The following is an 8,331-nucleotide window of genomic DNA, read 5'->3' on the forward strand; positions in this document are numbered from 1 at the left end:
AAAAAAAGAAAGAAAAAAAATAAAAATAAAATGTTAAAAATAAATAAATAAATAAATAAATAAATAGTCCCTATTTTCTCATTGATAATCTTTATAGATCTGGGATTTACATTTAGGTCTTTGATCCATCTTGAGTTCATTTTTGCCCCTGAGGTGAGGCTTGGATCCTGTTACATTCTTCTGTCAATGGAGATCCAATCTTTTCAGCACCATTTGTGGAAGAGAATCTTTCCCTTTTAATGTTTTTTGAGCCCTTTGTTAAAGATCAATTGCCTGCAGGTTGCTGTTTTGTTGTTAGGTGCCATGGAGCCTGTTCTTCCTATCGTGAGCCTGGGCACAACAAAATGAAACGCTGCCTGGCCCTGCGCCATCCTCACAATTGTTCCTGTGCCTGAGCCCATTGTTGCAGCCACTGTGTCAATCCATCTCCTTGAGGGCCTTCCTCTTCTTCACCATTCCTCCACTTCCCCAAACATGATGTCCTTCTCCAGGGACTGGTCTCTCCTGGCAACCTGCCCAAAGAATGTAAGATGAAGTCTAAGCCATCCTTGCCTCTAAGGAGCACTCCAGCAGTATTTCTTGCAAGACAGATTTGTTTGTCCTTTTCAGCATTGCAATTCAAATGCATCAATTCTTCTTTGGCCTTCCTTATTCAATGCTCAATTATCATATGCATATGAGGTGATTGAAAATACCCTGGCTTGGGTCAGGTACACCTTAGTCCTCAACGTCACATCTTTGCTTTTCAGCACTCTAAAGAGGTCTGATGCAGATTTACTCAGTGGAACACATCTTTGATCTCTTGATTGCTGCTCTCATGAGCATCAAGGACTTTATTTCTGTTCCACTGGTCTATGTACCTATCATCATACCAGTATCTGGCTGTTTTGACTACTGTGAATAGGTAAAACTTGTGGGGTCTGGTAGTGAGAGGTCTCCTATTTTGTTCTTCTTCTTAGGAAGTTCTTTGCTTATTCTGGGTTTCTTCTCTCTCCATATATAAAGTTAGTGATTCATTTTTCCATTTCTATAAAGAATAGAGTTGGGATATGTATCAAAATTGCATTGTATTTATAGATTGCTTAGAGTAGGATGAATAGCCTTCCTTTCAGGTCGGTTCCTTTTGGTTTCTGTAACAGTATTCTGCAACTTTCCTTCTACGAGTCTTGTTTCTCTGGTTAGGTTTGTTCCTAAGTATTTCATCTTTAGTGTGGTACTTGCAATGGTGTTGTTTTCTTGATTTCTTTTTCAGAGTTCTCTTCGCTCGTTTATAGGAACCTGATAGATTTTTGTGTGTTAATCTTATATCCAGCCATGCTACTGTTTTTTTTTATTGCTTCTATCAATCTTTTCGTCTAGTCTTTGGGGTTTCCTATATATAAAATCATATCATCTGCAAATAGGAAGAGCTTCACTTGTTCATTGCCCATCTGAATTCCTTTGATTTCTTTTTATTGTCTACTGGTTCTGGCTAGGACTTCCAGAACAATTTTGAATAAAAGTGGTGAGAAAGAGCATCCGTGTTTGGTTCCCATTCAAAGGGAACATGCTTTCAGTTTTTACACATTGTGCAAGATGGTAGCCATTGATTTTCTATGTATGGTTTTTATTTTGTTGAATAAATTCTCTTCTGTTCACATTTTGTTGAGTGGTTGAGTGTACTTATCAGGAATAGGTGCTGGATATTGTCAAGTGCCTTTTACTTATAGATTTATATGATCATTTGAAGTAGCTAGTTTATTGTGCCAACCTGGCCGATAAACACATGTTGGGTAATTTAAGGGCCGAGGGATAAATGGCTCAGTGAGCCTCGCCTCTCTAGTTCTTTGGTCTCTTGCTTTGTGATGGTCGGACCAGGGTGCAGCTGCCTTAGCCAGTTCCCTGCTTCAGCTGGCAAGGCTCACTTCCTGCAAGACATCCCTGAAGAGAAGCCACATGGACCTACCCCGATCCAGCCCTGGGTGCTGGAACACCCATGTGGAGAACCCTGCCAGCGCTGAGATGCTTACACATTCACTGACTTGGTTTTCCTCCTGCAGTCGGCATCATTGCATCTGTTTTGTGAGATGGAGGAGGATTTTGTGGATTGGTGTTGGGCATATGGGTTAATGTTGGACTTGTGGGTTTGGTCAACACTGGGTTGGGATGTTTTCTTGATGTGCACTTACCCTTTGTATAAAACTCTCTCTTATACATGAGTTTCTGTGGATTTGTTTCTCTAAATTACCCAGACTAATATATCATATGATTGTTATTTTCAGTTTTGTTTATGTGGCGGATTATATCGATTGTTTCTCTAATGTTTGAGCATCCTTGCAGACCTGGTATGAATCTCATTTCATCATGATGTGTGTAACTGTATGTTTAAACACAACACATTCTGTTAGATTCTGTTGGCCAGTATTTCCTGTGAAATCTCTGTAGTGTTCTATCTTTGGGGTTTCTATGCCTGGTTTGGGATCAGGGTTATGTGCCCTTCATAAAGTGAGTTTGGGAGTTACTGTCCCTTTCTGTAGTGTGGAATAGCCCAGTAGAATTGGTGTCGGCTCTTCTCTGAATGCCTACTAGAATTCCCCAGTGAAGCCATCTAGTCCTGGACTTTCTTAGGTTGGAGTTTTTCATGACCTCATCTGTTTCTTCTTTTGTGATGAGTCTATTGAGATTTTTCCATACCAGTCTGTGTTAATTTGGGTAAATAGAGTGTTTTTAAAATTTGTTCATTTCATCTAGGTTTTCAAATTTGTTGGAATACAGTCTTTTGTAATAATGTACTATTATTCTCTTATTTCATTTGGTCATATTGTGATGCCACCCTTTTCATCTCTAAGTCTTGATATTTGCATCTTGTTTTTTTTCCTTTATTGTTTGCCTGTGGCTTTTTGATTTTGTTAATCCTTTCAAAGAACCAACTTCTTGTGTTGTTGATTTTTAAAATCGTTTTCTGTTTTCCAGTTCATTAATTTCTACTTTAATCTTTATGGTTTCTTTGCTCCTCATGGTTAAAAGTTTATTTTGTCTTTATTATTCTACTTGTTGAAGATGTGGTGTTCTTTATTACTTTTCCCCTATTTTTCATATATGTGTTGATTGCTATTAATAGCCCACTAATAACTGCTTTTGCCGTGTTGTATTTTTGTTCTCATTTGTTCCCAGGAACTTTTTTCATTTCAACTCTCATTTCTTCTACCACACAGTCATTTGCTGCATACAGCATTTTTCTCTATGGCAAGACACTTAAAGTATTTGTGTTAGTCTGGGTAGACTAGAGAAACAAATCCAGGGAGACTCATATGTGTATAAGAAAGAGCTTTATATTCAAGAGCAATTAAATATTGAGGAAACATCCCAGTCTAGTACAGATCAAGTCCGTAAGTCTGATATTAGCTCATATCTTCGATACCAATCTATAAAGTCCTCTTCAGACTCGTGAATCACATGAAATGATGCTGAATTCAAGAAGATCACAGGCCAGTGGCTGGAAAGTCTTGTGGATCCAGTGGCAGTAGAAGCATCTCAGCACTGGCAGGGGTCTCTATGTGGCTCCTTCAGCTCCAGGGCTCTAGCGTACCTCCATGTGTCTTGTCAGCAAGCATGTCTCACAGGGAGTGAGCATGTATCCCACCTGCAGCAAGATATTTATCTCCTTAGTGCCTCCAAATAAGGTCATCAAGCTGTGACCTAATAGACAGGCTAAACTTCACCCCTTCACACTTAAGTCTCAAACTACCACAGCATTTCTCTCTGACCAGGAATCAGACAGAGCTGTCCTTCATCATCACTCTTGCTTAGCATAGTCCTGGCAGTCTTAGCCAGAGATATTAGACGTACAAAAGAAATTTTAAAAATCCAAATTGGCAAAGAAGAAGCAAAATGATCTCTTTTTGCAGACAATATGATATTATGTATAGAAAACTCCAAAAATTGATTAAAAATTACTGGAATTAATTTTTTTAAATTGGTAATGTATCAGCGTGTAAGATCAGCATACAAAAATCAGTAGATGAAATCATGAAACACCTTGAGACATTGAAAGATCAGAAGAGATTATGCTAAGTGAAGTTATCCGATCATAAAAGGATAACTACTGTATGAGTCCACTGCTGTAGGAACAAAATGGGCACAAGCTCAGGCTTGTAGAACATCCAGTCTGCTGGCCAGAGCTTGGCCAGACAGCCTGGTAAAGAGCCTGACCAGTACCAATGAACCATATACCATACACTGTAGGTAAGTATTTTGAAGGTCGCTTTGCCAGAGGGCGCCTCACATCAGCTGGGATCAAATGGTCAAGGGACTGAGTGGCAGTAAATCTATGATGAAGTCCCCCCAAGCAGGTGCACAGTTCTGTCCGAGGGATGAGGGCTACTGATGGGAAAAACAAGTCAGGAGAGTGGAAAGGGAACAAATGTATCTGGGGGACACAAATGCATGTCTGTTGGCAGGAAAAGAGGGAGGACTGATCTCCAGTTGGGGGAGGGGGGAATGACTGAAAATACTTTTGGGGACGCAGGCTGGGTGCCATGGAATGCTGAGACACTGAATCCTGGATCTTCTGGGCACGTGGCATGCTGCGGGGGCTGCATCCGTGAGATCTGATGCGGAAACTCCACTGTGTGACCCATACTCCACCGCAGACATATTTGTAACTTGAACATTTAAGTTGGAAAATACATGGTGTCTGAGGAAGTAGAAGACAGCTGTACCAAGATTTGTGGACTGATGGCAGACAGACAAGCATGGCCTTACTACCTCAATGCCCTATGTCTAGTATTAAGCAATATATTATTCCAGCAAACCTGTGATGGACATGCTCAGTGATTATCACTGTAAATTTCCTGGACAATTAACTCTCATTGTTTGTGTATATCGCGTCCAGCCAAGAAAGAATTGATTTTATACAAGTGAATAATTCAGGTACTGTGATATGGAGTTAGCTTACATTGGCCCAATATCCCTCTCTCAACAGGGCTTTAAATAATTAGTACCAGAGCCTAATCAAAGACAATATTGATGGAAGATTGTTATGCCCCAGGAGGATGATCAGTAAGACACTCCACCATAAATTAACAAAGAGGTTTTGAAAGGAAGCCGAAGACAGATTAAAAAAGAACCAAAAAGGATGATGGCAACATATGTACAAATATGCTTGATACAATGAATGTTTGGATTGTTATAAGAGCAGTAAGAACCCCCGATAAAATGATTTATTAAAATAACATTTGGAAAAGAACAGATCCATTAGTGGGTTTTGTGTGCAAACTAAATCCTAGCTCCCACTTAAGAAAAAGTAGTTCTTACATCATGGCCTTGCTCAATACTCGCCCTCAGGAAGGGAACACAGAAGATATGGATGCTATACAAAATGTGGCAAAGAAATTAGATGGTGCCTGGCCATCAGATGACATAGCATCTGGGGTCTTAAAGCCTTGTCTCCAAACAAGCAGCCATCTAAGTGAGAGGTCACCTAAGAAGCTCACCATCATCAGTCACTGAAGGACGGGCTAGTATCAGAGCCTGAATTGTGAGAATCCAGTTTGTAGGCTATGATGACAGTGGAATCCCAAAATACACTTGTGGGAATGCCATAGGAACTAAGCTTCCAGTGATCTCTCTCTATCCATAAGCAAGGGCTTGGGAACACGGTGTTTTCTAAATTGGGTGCATTGGAGAGATGAGCAGAGAAAATCTAAGGGATAAACCTGACTTGAACAGTTAAAACTTTATCAGTTGATCCCTGTTCTGATACATGCTGGACCTAATCTGGTTTTCAACATTTTCTATATTTTTGTTTTGTTTTGTTTGTTTATTCATATTAGGGTTTATCTCAGAGATGTTTTGTCATTGAGGATCACCCTCTTGTTACATGCTGTGTTATATGTTTTTCTGTTTTTCAGTATATGAAACTCAGGATTGATGAACCTATCGGGACAGCTAGTAGAATAAGGATTTCAGGAGGGTTGGGAGTGTGGGTAAAAAGGGAGACAATGTCAAGGAGTTCAGCAAGGAAAATAATGTTTAGAAACTGATTGTGGTAGCAATTGTACAATACTGCTTGATGTGATTGAACTATGGAATGGTATGATATATGTATTAACTCCCAATTAATAGTAATTCTAAAAATAATAATAAAATCATTTTTAAAAAGAATAAAACCATTTAGAAAAACCACCCAAAACATTTAGTACTTAGGAATAAACCGAACCAGAGAAACAAAAGACATATGTGTTAGGCAGGGTTTTCTAGAGAAACAAAAACAGGACACTTATGTATATATATATATATACATAGAGAGAGAGAGAGATTTATACAGCACAAAGGAATATAACAGCTAATTAGTCCACATAGCAGTACAGAGAGCTCAGTTCAACACACTTCTGTGGAATGGTTAATATACTGGAAGTCCTTCAACTCACAAGGGCTGCTGGGTCCAAGGTCAAGGAAGCAGACAGCTGAGTCTTCTCTCTGGCAATGCAGGCAGGGTCTGTCCACAGCAGGGAGGGGCCCCAACATTCAGCAGCTCAGGAGCTTAGCGAAGCAGGCCCAGATGGGGTATTGAACTCAGGCAATGCAAGATGACAGGATCCACCAGCCTCAAGCTCAAGTGTTGTACACATCAGCAGTGGTGAAGCAGGTCTCAAAGGAACCTCAAGCTCTGGTGACACAGTCCACAGGTTGGCTGTCCCACAGGTAATGTGTCTCCCAAGTTGAGGCTGAGACCTAGCCAAAGCAACTGCATGCTGGTCTAATCTCCAGAGAGGAAGAGAGCAAGGAGTAACTCTTGCAGATCTGTTTATCTCTTTGCCCTCCAATCAAACTGCGACTTGATTAATCAATCCTACATGTTCCTATTGGCCAGGTTGGTACAATAAAGCCATCTATCACAACATATAAAAAGGAAATTATAAAACATTAGTATAAGAAACCAAAAGACAAAAATCCTTAACAAAATACTAGTGAACAGAATACAAAAGTATATAAAACAAATAATTCACCATGACCAAGTAGGATTCATACCAGGGATGCAGGGATGGTTCAACATACGAAAGACCAGTAGTATTATTTGTCACATTGACATGAAAAACTATAAGAACCACATGATAATATCAATAGATGCAGAAAAAGAATTCGACAACATCCAGCACCAATTCCTGTTTAAGACACTTGAGAAGATAGGAATGGAAGGAAAGTTCCTCAAGACAATACAAGCTATATATGAAAAACCAACAGCCAATGTGGTAGTCAATGGAGAAAAGACTAACACAATCTCAATGAAAAAGGGGACCAGACAAGGGTGCCCCTTGTCCCCACTCTTATTTAATATCATCCTGTAGGTATTAGCTAACAGCATAAGGCAAAGAAGAGACATCAAATGTATTTGCCTGGGGAAGGAAGAGGTGAAACTATTGTTATTTGCAGATGATATGATTTTATATATGGAAAATCCCAAAAGTTCCACAGGGGGAGTACTGGAAACAATAGAGGAGTTTGGCAGTGTGTCAGGATACAAGATCAACAAACAAGTCCATCGGACTATTATACACATCAGATAAGACCACAGAAGAGGATATCGAAAAGGTGGTACCCTTCACAAGAGCCAAATACAAATAGAAGTCTCTAGGGATATACCTGACTAAAGAACAAAAGATCTCTATGGGGAAAACTACAGAACACTATGACAAGAAACCAAGAGCAACCTCAACAAATGGAAGAATATCCCATGCTCGTGGAATGGAAGACTCAATATACTCAAGATGTCAGTTCCGCCAAAGGCACTAAATAAGTTTAATGCAATCAAGTCGCAGTTTGATTGGAGGGCAAAGAGATAAACAGATCTGCAAGAGTTACTCCTTGCTCTCTTCCTCTCTGGAGATTGGACCAGCATGCAGTTGCTTTGGCTAGGTCTCAGCCTCAACTTGGGAGACACATTACCTGTGGGACAGCCAACCTGTGGACTGTGTCACCAGAGCTTGAGGTTCCTTTGAGACCTGCTTACCACTGCTGATTACCAACTTCATTTGGAGAGGTAAAAAGCCCAAATTTAACAGAGAACTCCTCAAGAAGAAGGGCACAGTGGGAGGGTTTGCTTTACCTGACTTTAGCACATACTATACAGCCACAGTTGTCAAAACCGCATGGTATTGGTACAATGACAGATACTCAGACCAATGGAAAAGAACTGAAAACCCAGAAATAAAATCATCAGCATACAGACAACCAATCTTTGATAAGGGCCCCCAAAATATCAAATGGGAAGCAGATGCCCTCTTTAACAAGTGGTGTTGGAAAAATGGATATTTACCTGCAGAAAAATGAAGCAAGACCCTTATCTTACTC

The sequence above is a fragment of the Echinops telfairi genome, unplaced genomic scaffold (assembly GCF_000313985.2).
Source record: "Echinops telfairi isolate 266 unplaced genomic scaffold, ASM31398v2 ScPeMD7_7424;HRSCAF=8462, whole genome shotgun sequence".
NCBI lineage: Eukaryota > Metazoa > Chordata > Mammalia > Afrosoricida > Tenrecidae > Echinops > Echinops telfairi.